This window comes from Oncorhynchus gorbuscha, linkage group LG24, assembly GCF_021184085.1.
Source record: "Oncorhynchus gorbuscha isolate QuinsamMale2020 ecotype Even-year linkage group LG24, OgorEven_v1.0, whole genome shotgun sequence".
Lineage (NCBI taxonomy): Eukaryota > Metazoa > Chordata > Actinopteri > Salmoniformes > Salmonidae > Oncorhynchus > Oncorhynchus gorbuscha.
The window spans coordinates 62,453,261-62,466,280 of NC_060196.1; the positions used below are offsets into that span (position 1 = coordinate 62,453,261).

Sequence of the window (13,020 nt, forward strand, 5' to 3'; positions counted from 1 at the left end):
CTTTAGATTTGTGTGTATTGTGTGTAATTGTCAGGTATGTGTAAATGGCTGCAGGATAGCAGACATTCGGAGGCAAACAGAGCTTTTTATTTAGGCGAATCAAAAGCACACGGCGCAATGACCACGAAATACAACAGGGGTTGACATAACCCAGCACAACCAGACATATGATAAACCAGACAACAGATAAACAACACCACACAAAGACATGGGGGAAACAGAGGGTTAAATACACAACACATAATGAGGGAAATGAGAACCAGGTGTGTGGGGCAAGCCGTGACAGTATTGTTGTGAAATTGTTAGATATTACTTGTTATATATCACTCCACTGTCGGAGCTAGAAACACAAGCATTTAGCTACACCCGCAATAACATCTGCTAACCATGTTTATGTGACCAATAACATCTGCTAAACATGTTTATGTGACCAATAACATCTGCTAAACATGTTTATGTGACCAATAACATCTGCTAACCATGTGTATGTGACCAATACAATTTAATTTGATTTATATGATACAATACCTAGAATATTATATTCTAATAGTTGACAAATATATTGGTAATAGAACTAGAATATGTCACGACTTGATCATTATATTTTGTGTTTTTGTTATATGTTTGGGTAGGCCAGGGTGTGACATGGGTTTATATGTTGTATTCGTATTGGGGTTTGTAGTATTTGGGATCGCGGCTTATTAGGGGTGTTGTATAGGTTTGGCTGCCTGAGGCGATTCTCAATTAGAGTCAGGTGCTTATCGTTGTCTCTGATTGGGAACCGTATTTAGGTAGCCTGAGTTTCGCTTTGTATTTCGTGGGTGTTTGTTCCTGTCTTTGTGTTGTAGTCAGCAGATAGGCTGTAATTAGTTTCACGTTCCGTTCTGTTGTTTTTGTATTTAGTTTCAGTTATTTCATGTACCGCGTTTTCTTTCATTAAAGTCATGAGCAACTCTCTTCATTCAACAGACGAACGCCGTTACAGAATATCTACATAGAATAGAATAAAATATACCACACTAGAATGTAGAATATAGAATAGAATAGACCACACTAGAATATAGAATATAGATAATAGAATAGAATATAGAATAGAATATACCACACTAGAATATAGAATAGAATATACCACATTAGAATATAGAATAGAATAGAATATACCACACTAGAATTTAGAATATAGAATAGAAAATACCACACTAGAATGAAGAATGTAGAATAGAATAGACCACACCAGAATATAGAATATAGATAATAGAATAGAATATAGAGTATAGAATAGAATATACCACACTAGAATATAGAATATAGAATAGAATATACCACACTAGAATATAGAATAGAATATACCACACTAGAATATAGAATAGAATAGACCACACTAGAATATAGAATAGAAAAGAATAGACCACACTAGAATATAGAATAGAATAGACCACACTAGAATATAGAATATAGATAATAGAATAGAATATAGAGTATAGAATAGAATATACCACACTAGAATATAGAATAGAAAATACCACACTAGAATGAAGAATATAGAATAGAATAGACCACACTAGAATATAGAATATAGATAATAGAATAGAATATAGAGTATAGAATAGAATATACCACACTAGAATATAGAATATAGAATAGAATATACCACACTAGAATATAGAATAGAATAGAATATACCACACTAGAATATAGAATATAATAGAAAATACCATACTAGAATATAGAATAGAATATACCACACTAGAATATGGAATATATGTATGCCAAATATATATACCACAATATTCCTTCTATACTACTATTTCTACTGCCCTACTGTTGACCAGAGCCCTATAGGGTAGTGTACCATTTGGCATACAGACAGGGAGAAAAGGAAGCAGTGAAACTAGGAAGCTAAATGTTATTTATATTCATGAAGGAGCCTAGCTGGAAACCAACAACTGTTGAAATGGAACGGTTTAAATAAAACGTATCTCACTGTGTTGTGCTGGTGATCATCCATGAGTTGGTAACAGCAATTCACCAGTGGAGGCTCCTCAGAACAGGAAGGGGAGGACCATCCTCCTCAGTGAATTTCATTCAAATAAAAATAGTAAAATGTTATCCTTTTCAGATAAAACTTCAAAATATATTCACGTCACCAACTAATTGATTAAAACACACTGTATTGCAATGAAAGTCTTCAGTAGCCTCAACAGAATTCTGTAGGGTAGCACCATGGTGTAGCCGGAGGACAGCTAGCTTCCATCCTCCTCTGGGTACATTGACTTCAATACAAAACCTAGGAGACTTATGGTTCTCACCACCTTCTTTAGACTTACACAGTAATTATGACAACTTCTGGAGGACGTCCTCCAACCTATCAGAGCTCTTGCAGCATGAACTGACATGTTTTCCAACCAATCAAAAGATCAGATAATTAATCTAGTACTGAAAGCACAAGCTACAGCGAGTGAGCACTGCAGAGCATAAAATGTGGTGAATAGTTGACTCAAAGAGAGAGAAAGAAAATATATTTCAAAATTAAGGAGAAGCAAGAGAGAGAGAGAGAGAGAGAGAGAGCGAAAGAGAGAGATTTCACTGTATTTTTTTCACTGGCACTTAGCTAGCTAATGCAGCTAGATAGTTTAGCTACTCAAACACACGGCACAAACAGAGAGGGATGCTATGTTAGCTGGCTGGCTATGGCTATCCAACAGAGAGGGATGCTATGTTAGCTGGCTGGCTATGGCTATCCAACAGAGAGGGATGCTATGTTAGCTAGCTGGCTATGGCTATTACAACAGCGAGGGATGCTATGTTAGCTGGCTGGCTATGGCTATCCAACAGAGAGGGATGCTATGTTAGCTAGCTGGCTATGGCTATTACAACAGCGAGGGATGCTATGTTAGCTAGCTGGCTATGACTATCCAACAGAGAGGGATGCCATGTAAGTTAGCTGGCTATGGCTATCCAACAGAAAGGGATACTATGTTAGCTAGCTGGCTATGACTATCCAACAGAGAGGGATGCTATGTTAGCTAGCTGGCTATGGCTATCCAACAGATAGGGATGCTATGTTAGCTAGCTGGCTATGGCTATCCAACAGAGAGGGATGCCATGTTAGTTAGCTGGCTATGGCTATCCAACAGAAAGGGATGCTATGTTAGCTAGCTGGCTATGACTATCCAACAGAGAGGGATGCTATGTTAGCTAGCTGGCTATGGCTATCCAACAGAGAGGGATGCTATGTTAGCTAGCTGGCTATGGCTATCCAACAGAGAGGGATGCTATGTTAGCTAGCTGGCTATGGCTATCCAACAGAGAGGGATGCTATGTTAGCTAGCTGGCTATGGCTATCCAACAGAGAGGGATGCTATGTTAGCTAGCTGGCTATGGCTATGGCTATCCAACAATGGAACTCTTCCAAGTCAAGCTAAGCTTTTGGTTTTAATAATTTATTGCCACCAGGGCCCGCCGGTGTAACACTTAGTGAAGGTGAGAGAAGGAGAAGAGCGCAGAGTTAAATGACCATGTTGTTTGTATGTGGCTGCTATGAAAGTGAACTGTGTTTGCTTGTGATGAGGGGTGTATTCGTTCCACCGATTCTGTTGAGAAAAAAAAACGTTTTTTTAAAAACAGAATCACACGGAACGGGGTTAAAACATACCTGAATTTGTTTGATAGAAACTCTCATTTGCAACTGTTGGACGAATGATTATACCCTAGATCAGCTAGAAGCAGACAGGAGTGTGTGTAACAGTACTCTTCTGGCGTTGTGTACATCAGTCATCGACACGGAACTCCAATATGTAGCACCAGTCATGTAGCTTTATTCTGATAAGAATGACACAAAATTGCTCGTCATGCAATGCCCGTCTCACCATCCAACTCTGCACTCACGCACGCTGGTTTGGTGCTTGTTCACTGGGACAGTTACCAAAATAATACAATTACAATATACAATATAATATTTTTAACAATGTACCTGATAAGAACGACACAAAATTGCACGTCATGCAATGCCCGTCTCACCATCCAACTCTGCACTCACGCACTGTACAAAATATATGAACCCCCCCCACCAGACACAGTAAGTTGCTAGCTAATACTGGCGGGAATTCTCTACAACAAAATGCACAACAAATATTCTCCAAAAACCCCTGCATCTTATGTGTGATGTTTGAATAACATTTACGAACTATTTGATATAAATTGTGCATTTAAATCATCACTTGAGAGCATAAAATCACTTTTGACGTACGGTGCTTTGCAACCAACAACTTACCGCTGGTTTGGTGCCTGTTCACTGGGACGATACTAACTGGAACATCCCCCCTCGTAAGCAAGCTACGCAAACCAGCCAATAAGATGCCATGTTGAGTAGGTGAAGGCAAGACAAACTCAAACCAAAAACCCATTGCCTTAACCATAAAGTGGCAAGGGGAATCACCAATATAACCCTGTTACATGTGCAAGGCTGTATTGTCACCTGTATTGATTTGATTCTCTCATCATGTGTGCACCTACATTGTAAATTCATGTCTGTCATTCATAGGCTTGGTTGTAGCAACCTCATGATGGGTATAGTGAACACGCGAGTATCATGGAGTAGCCTTAAACCTATGGATGTTTCATTGAACTGTGGGTGAATGGACTATGAATGCCAGTCATACAATATGCTGTAATAGGTATAAGGGCCGTGCTCATTAAAACAATGATCTTCCTCCCTGAACCGACACTGGCATATGCTCCCCTCCATCCCAGAGCAGATGAGTAATGAATCAGAGGGGGGGGGGGTCTGTCAACCATACAACAACCAAAAACACGGTTTCAGCAAATCAAACACTACTGGTTACTACTACTGGTGCTCGTCATTAGACGATCCAACGGACCCCCTTTGTCTCCAATTGACTTGTGTCGAGAACATAATTGATTAATCAACACAAACTCGAGGATTTTGTCTCCTTTTTGGGGTTTACGAAAGGATGCACAGATGTGGTGGATAACAAAGGGAGAGAGAGAGAGAGAGAGCATACAGATGTTCACACAGCACACACAGAGAGAGCGACAAAGAGAGACAGAGGGAGAGAGAGAGAGAGAGAGAGAGAAATAGAGAGAGAGAGAGAGAGAGAGAGACAGAGAGACAGAGAGACAGAGAGAGAGAGAGAGAGAGAGAGAGAGAGAGAGAGAGAGAGAGAGAGAGAGAGAGAGAGAGAGAGAAATAGAGAGAGAGAGAGAAATAGAGAGAGGGAGAGAGAGAAAGAGAGAGAGAAAGAGAGAGAGAAAGAGAGAGAGAAAGAGAGAGAGAAATAGAGAGAGAGAGAGAGAGAGAGACAGAGAGAGAGAGAGAAAGAAAGAGAGAGAGAGAGAAAGAGAAATAGATAAATAGAGAAATAGAGAGAGAGAGACAGAGAGGGAGAAAGAAAAAGAAAGAAAGAGAGAAATAGAGAGAGAGAGAGAGAGAGATAACCGTCATAGAAACTGCCTGCCGACCTGCAGTAAAACAGTTGGTTACAAAGTATAAGGTGCTGGTGCTCTATCCCGGGAGGATGAGACAGAGAGAGCCTACCAGGGTAGTCTTTCAAGCAGAATCATCACATCGGTGTCCCTCTGATACACTGGCTCCCATGTGATTCATTAGCGCTTTCGGTGTAAACGTGAAACTACAAGACCATTCCTCTTCGTGACACAGTCGCTTTCACAGTCATTTAATATTTCCGCACCAATGGAACGGCATTCGTCCCAAGACTTACTGACCGAGGGCCAGTTTCCCCTCAGAACGGGATGAGCGTTTGGTTTCTTTGATTTTGATTGTCCTACTCTTTCTCTTGTCGAGTTAATTTGATGTGTGTATTTCTCGTCATGTGGCAAAGAAAGATCACATTTGTCCCCGTTGCACAGCTAGACTTGGCGCAACTTGGTCCTTAGCTGTCAAGTTGACACAGCTGTGAGCCCTATTGACACCAGCCCCGAAGCCTGCTTCAGAGAGACCGAGCACAAGCTGCTGTGCAGAGCAGGGCTTGCCTTGAACAAGGATACTTAGACAATAAATACATCGACCCAGAACCACTGCAGGTAACAAAAGCCGTTCTATACGAAGACTTAGACTGAGAAAACATGACATTTGGAAGCCAGAATCCCGCGTTTCGGTTCACGCAAAAGGAGCATCTCTCTAGCCTTTTTTTTTGTGAAAGAACCTGGGCCCGGTTTCCCAAAAGCATCTTAACCATATTAGAACCATATGATCATTCGGGCTCTATCTCTGTCAGTTTTAAAACGCAAAAGGTCTTACCTTGTCTGTTCAGCGAGGTTTAGGACCCGTTTCTTCGTTTGAATAAAACACCAGTATTCCTCGGTTTGGTTTCCCCCCCCGCGCGTCGGTAAGGAGGAGAGATATCCAGTGCGGTTATTTTTCTCCGCAGCTCGCTGTCTGAGCGCTCTCGCTCTCTCTCTCTAGCTCACTGAAAGGGCAAGCACGGTTCTCTACGAGAGCGCCTGGTTCACCGGAGTCCTTTTCCGGACCACAAATTAGAGGAGGGGCCAAGTCAAGTATAGGGTACTATTAATATTAAATAGCAGCATTCTGGATTAATGTGTTCTTCACTGTCCTGTGTCCCATCCAGTCTTGTTGGGTCCTTGTTTTTGTCGTCGGTGATAAATATCAGTTTGGACTGTGCCTTTCACTGAAATGTCTTGCTTGTCTGGAACATTGTTGACACAAATACAGGGAAATATTACCCATTATTCTCAATGTTATATTAGTCACTGTCCTATGCTATATGTACTGTCATGTACTCTGTCCTATGCTATATGTACTGTCCTATGCTGTCCTGTACTCTGTCCTATGCTGTATGTACTGTCCTGTACTCTGTCCTATGCTATATGTACTGTCCTGTACACTGTCCTATGCTATATCTACTGTCCTGTACTCTGTCCTATGCTATATGTACTGTCCTGTACTCTGTCCTATGCTATATGTACTGTCCTGTACACTGTCCTATGCTATATGTGCTGTCCTGTACTCTGTCCTATGCTGTATGTACTGTCCTGTACTCTGTCCTATGCTATATGTACTGTCCTGTACTCTGTCCTATGCTATATGTACTGTCAAGTACTCTGTCCTATGCTATATGTACTGTCAAGTACTCTGTCCTATGCTATATGTACTGTCCTGTACTCTGTCCTATGTCTACTGTTATACTGTACCCATAGTCTACTGTTGTACTGTAACCATAGTCTACTGTTATACTGTACCCATAGTCTACTGTTATACTGTACCCATAGTCTACTGTTATACTGTACCCATAGTCTACTGTTATACTGTACCCATAGTCTACTGTTATACTGTACCCATAGTCTACTGTTATACTGTACCCATAGTCTACTGTTATACTGTACCCATAGTCTACTGTTGTACTGTACCCATAGTCTACTGTTATACTATACCCATAGTCTACTGTTATACTGTACCCATAGTCTACTGTTATACTGTACCCATAGTCTACTGTTGTACTGTACCCATAGTCTACTGTTATACTGTACCCATAGTCTACTGTTCTGTCTCTGTTGTACTGGACCCATAGTCTACTGTTGTACTGTACCCATAGTCTACTGTTATACTGTACCCATAGTCTACTGTTGTACTGTACCCATAGTCTACTGTTCTGTCTCTGTTGTACTGTACCCATAGTCTACTGTTGTACTGTACCCATAGTCTACTGTTGTACTGTACCCATAGTCTACTGTTGTACTGTACCCATAGTCTACTGTTGTACTGTACCCATAGTCTACTGTTATACTGTACCCATAGTCTACTGTTGTACTGTACCCATAGTCTACTGTTATACTATACCCATAGTCTACTGTTCTGTCTCTGTTATACTGTACCCATAGTCTACTGTTCTGTCTCTGTTATACTGTACCCATAGTCTACTGTTATACTGTACCCATAGTCTACTGTTATACTGTACCCATAGTATACTGTTCTGTCTCTGTTATACTGTACCCATAGTCTACTGTTATACTGTACCCATAGTCTACTGTTCTGTCTCTGTTATACTGTACCCATAGTCTACTGTTATACTATACCCATAGTCTACTGTTCTGTCTCTGTTATACTGTACCCATTGTCTACTGTTCTGTCTCTGTTATACTGTACCCATAGTCTACTGTTATACTATACCCATAGTCTACTGTTCTGTCTCTGTTATACTGTACCCATAGTCTACTGGTATACTGTACCCATAGTCTACTGTTATACTGTACCCATAGTCTACTGTTATACTATACCCATAGTCTACTGTTCTGTCTCTGTTATACTGTACCCATAGTCTACTGTTATACTGTACCCATAGTCTACTGTTATACTATACCCATAGTCTACTGTTCTGTCTCTGTTGTACTGTAAGGGTTTGCCTTTCACTGATTCACTGATTGCTTTTCATATATGTAACATGCTCAGAACTAAAATAGGGTATAAAGTTCTATTCTGTTCTAAGATTCTATTTTGCTCTAAGATTCTATAAAATTTTAGTCAGTTCTATTCTGTTCTAAGATTCTATAAAGTTCTATTCTGTTCTAAGATTCTATTATGTTCTATTCTGCTCTAAGATTCTATAAAGTTTTAGTCAGTTCTATTCTGTTCTAAGATTCTATAAAGTTCTATTCTGTTCTAAGATTCTATTTTGCTCTAAGATTCTATAAAATTTTAGTCAGTTCTATTCTGTTCTAAGACTCTGTTCTATTGTGTTCTAAGATTCTATAAAGTTTTAGTCAGTTCTATTCTGTTCTAAGATTCTATAAAGTTCTATTCTGTTCTAAGATTCTGTTCTATTGTGTTCTAAGATTCTATAAAGTTTTAGTCAGTTCTATTCAGTTCTGTTCAGTTCTGTTATATCCAACCCAGTGCCTTGTTGACAGCTTTGAGGACGGTTTGATTATGTGCATTATATCCAGTTGTCAGTCAGTCACACATCCTGTCCTCTTCAGGACACTTGACTGACATGTCCACTATGATTGGCTATTAATAGAGCGAGACCAATAAAGAGAGGGCATGGTAGTAGATAATAAGATTAGGGCTAGGATCCACATCAACACTCTGAGTGGAAATCAAAGCTCCTCTCTCTCTCTCTCTCTCTCTCTCTCTCTCTCTCTCTCTCTCTCTCTCTCTCTCTCTCTCTCTCTCTCTCTCTCTCTCTCTCTCTCTCTCTCTCTCTCTCTCTGTCTCTCTCTCTCTGTCTCTCTCTCTCGCAGTCTCTCTCTCTCTCTCTGTCTCTCTGTCTCTCTGTCTCTCTGTCTCTCTCTCTCTCTCTCTGTCTCTCTCTCTCTCTCTCTCTCTCTCTCTCTCTCTCTCTCTCTCTCTCTCTGCCCCGCACAATATTATATTGAGATACTACAGGCCCAGTATTCTAAACCATGAGTTGTGCAGCTGGCAACAGATATGGGAGATAAAGGCATTTTTTTTGGTTTGAATCTGAATCACGCTATCCCTTCCCTGGACGGATGATCCCAGCCACAGTGACTAATTTGGCTGGGGGATTGTGTAATACCTACATGTGCTGTGCTGTGTTACTGGCTTCAAGGAAAGGCTAACTCTCTCTTCCCCCAGCACTGCCCTGCTTCTGCCAGATTAGACAATGCTTCCTCCTGCATACCATGCAGGGGTAACGAGCATGTCTCCTCTATACCCCTCTATACTAAATAAGCCCCTCTAAACCCCTCCATACCCCTCTATACCCCTCTATAATCCCCTATACCCCTCTATACTAAATAAGCCCCTCTAAACCCCTCTATACTAAATAAGCCCCTGTAAACCCCTCCATACCCCTCTATACTAAATAAGCCGCTCTAAACCCCTCCATACCCCTCTATACTAAATAAGCCCCTCTAAACCCCTCTATACTCTCTAAACCCCTCCATACCCCTCTATACCCCTCTATACTAAATAAGCCGCTCTAAACCCCTCCATACACCTCTATACCCCTCCATACCCCTCTATACCCCTCTATACTCTCTAAACCCCTCCATACCCCTCTATACCCCTCTATACTAAATAAGCCGCCCTTTGAACCCCTCCATACCCCTCTATACCCCTCTATACTAAATAAACCCCTCTAAACCCCTCCATACACCTATATACCCATCCATACCCCTCTATACCCCTCTATACTAAATAAACCCCTCTAAACCCCTCTATACCCCTCTATACTAAATAAACCCCTCTAAACCCCTCCATACACCTATATACCCATCCATACCCCTCTATACCCCTCTATACCCCTCTATACTAAATAAACCCCTCTAAACCCCTCCATACACCTATATACCCATCCATACCCCTCTATACCCCTCTATACTAAATAAACCCCTCTAAACCCCTCCATACCCCTCTATACCCCTCTATACTAAATAAACCCCTCTAAACCCCTCCATACACCTATATACCCATCCATACCCCTCTATACCCCTCTATACCCCTCTATACTAAATAAACCCCTCTAAACCCCTCCATACCCCTCTATACCCCTCTATACTAAATAAGCCCCTCTATATCCCTCTATACACCTATATACCCCTCTCTACTACTCTATGCTCTCTATACTCCGCTATACTCTCTAAACCCATCTAGACTCCTCTATGCCCCTCTATACCTCTCTATACTACTCTATACCCCTCTCTACTACTCTATGCTCTCATTTACATTTACATTTAAGTCATTTAGCAGACGCTCTTATCCAGAGCGACTTACAAATTGGTCCATCCAGTGGAACAGTCACTTTACAATAGTGCATCTAAATCTTAAAGGGGAGGGGGGGGGGGAGAGGTATTACTTATCCCTCTCTATACTCCTCTATACTCTCTAAACCCCTCCACACCCCTCTATACCCCTCTATACTAAATAAGCCCCTCTAAACCCCTCCATACCCTTCTATACTCTCTATACCCCTCTATACCTCTCTAAACCCCTCTAAACCCCTCCATAAACCCCTCTAAACCCCTCCATACCCCTATATACCCCTCTATACTACTCTATACTCCTCTATACTACTTTAGACTCTCTAAACCCCTCTATACTATTCTATACCCCTCTATACCTCTCTATACTACTACACAGACACACAACACACTCCATCAATCCCCATACGATACCCACTGTGAGTACTTTAAGTGATGATGTCATCACGTAGAGTGGAGCACTCAATGCAAATAGGTCAGAGCACTGAGGAATGCTCCCTAAGAGAGAGAGAGAGAGAGAGAGAGGGAGAGAGAGAGGGAGAGAGAGAAGGGAGAGGGAGAGAGAGAAGGGAGAGGGAGGCAGAGAGAGAGAGCGAGCAGAGAGAGAGAGAGGGAGGCAGAGAGAGAGAGAGAGGCAGAGAGAGAGAGAGAGAGAGGGGAGAGAGGTAGAGAGAGAGTGAGGCAGAGAGAGAGGGAGAGAGAGGGAGGCAGAGAGAGAGAGAGAGAGAGAGAGATGAGAGAGAGAGAGTGAGGCAGAGAGAGAGAGAGAGAGATGAGAGAGAAAGAGAGAGAGATGAGAGAGAGAGAGAGAGAGACAGAAAGAGAGAGAGAAAGAGGGAGGGAGGCAGAGAGAGAGAGAGAGAGAGAAAGAGAGAGGGAGGCAGAGAGAGAAAGAGAAAGGGAGAGAGGGAGAGAATGAGAGATAGATAAATATAAAAAGTAAGAGAGAGAGACAGAGACTTGCTGACACTTGCTTTGGCAAGTGTCAGAAGACTTCCGGTTTGGAGCGAGTGGTCACATCGGCACTTCGCTCCCGCAGGTAGTATAACTTTTTCATTCCATTTCATTACATTTCATTATAGCACAACGGTTTGATTTGTCTAATCTTAGCAATTTCTTCTTAGCTAGCTACATAGCCGTCTTTGTATCAAAGATAATTGCGTAATTATCGTATTTCGCCGTCCTAACGTAGTCTTCACTAGCCAGCTAGCTAACGTCCACTGATTAGCTGCACTGGAGAAACTATTACACTCAACTGAACGACTTGATTAGTGTAGTGTTAGCTAGCTACATAGCTGTCTTTGCTGATTCGTATCCAAGATAATTGTGTAGTTTAGAGTGTGTATTCTTAGAGTGATTATCTTAATTTACCGAGGTTAGCTATCCAGCTATTTGTCGTCCTTAACGTAGGAGACTCTGCTAGCTAGCCAACAGCTAGCCAACGTCTACCGAATAGACTCACAACCCGGTCGCATTCACAGGTAGTATCACATTTTCATTTCATTTCATTACAGTACAAAGGTTTGATTTGTTTGATCGTAGCTAGCTACATAGCTAGCTACATAGCCGTCTTTGTATCAAAGATAATTGTGTAGTCTAGAGCGATTTTCTAGGTTCGCTAGCCAGCTATTGTCGTTCTTTTAATGCAACGTAACGTAAACAACACTGCTAGCTAGCCAGCTAGCCCCCGAATAGCAGCACTGCAGAAACTATTACACTCAACGGAACGACTTGATTAGTGTAGTGTCAACAACGCACCCACTGCCAGCTAGCCTACTTCAGCAGTACTGTATCATTTTAATCATTTTAGTCAATAAGATTCTTGCTACGTAAGCTTAACTTTCTGAACATTCGAGAAGTGTAGTCCACTTGTCATTCCAATCTCCTTTGCATTAGCGTAGCCTCTTCTGTAGCCTGTCAACTATGTGTCTGTCTATCCCTGTTCTCTCCTCTCTGCACAGACCATACAAACGCTCCACACCGCGTGGCCGCGGCCACCCTAATCTGGTGTTCCCAGCGCGCACGACCCATGTGGAGTTCCAGGTCTCCGGTAGCCTCTGGAACTGCCGATCTGCGGTCAACAAGGCAGAGTTCATCTCAGCCTATGCCTCCCTCCAGTCCCTCGACTTCTTGGCACTGATGGAAACATGGATCACCACAGACAACACTGCTACTCCTACTGCTCTCTCTTCGTCCGCCCACGTGTTCTCGCACACCCCGAGAGCTTCTGGTCAGCGGGGTGGTGGCACCGGGATCCTCATCTCTCCCAAGTGGTCATTCTCTCTTTCTCCCCTTACC

The 13,020-nt window shown here is 42.0% G+C and overlaps 1 protein-coding gene across 1 annotated transcript in view; it reads right to left on the bottom strand.

Moving 5' to 3' along the window:
• The window catches only part of LOC124012988 (disks large-associated protein 3-like), a 314,578-nt gene extending 308,146 nt beyond the window's left edge, over positions 1-6,432 (bottom strand). Inside the window, exon 1 of the mRNA XM_046327092.1 lies at positions 6,281-6,432. The gene's annotated coding sequence lies outside the window, so the exon portion shown is untranslated. The remainder of the gene's footprint in view (positions 1-6,280) is intronic.
• Positions 6,433-13,020: the final 6,588 nt, after the last annotated feature.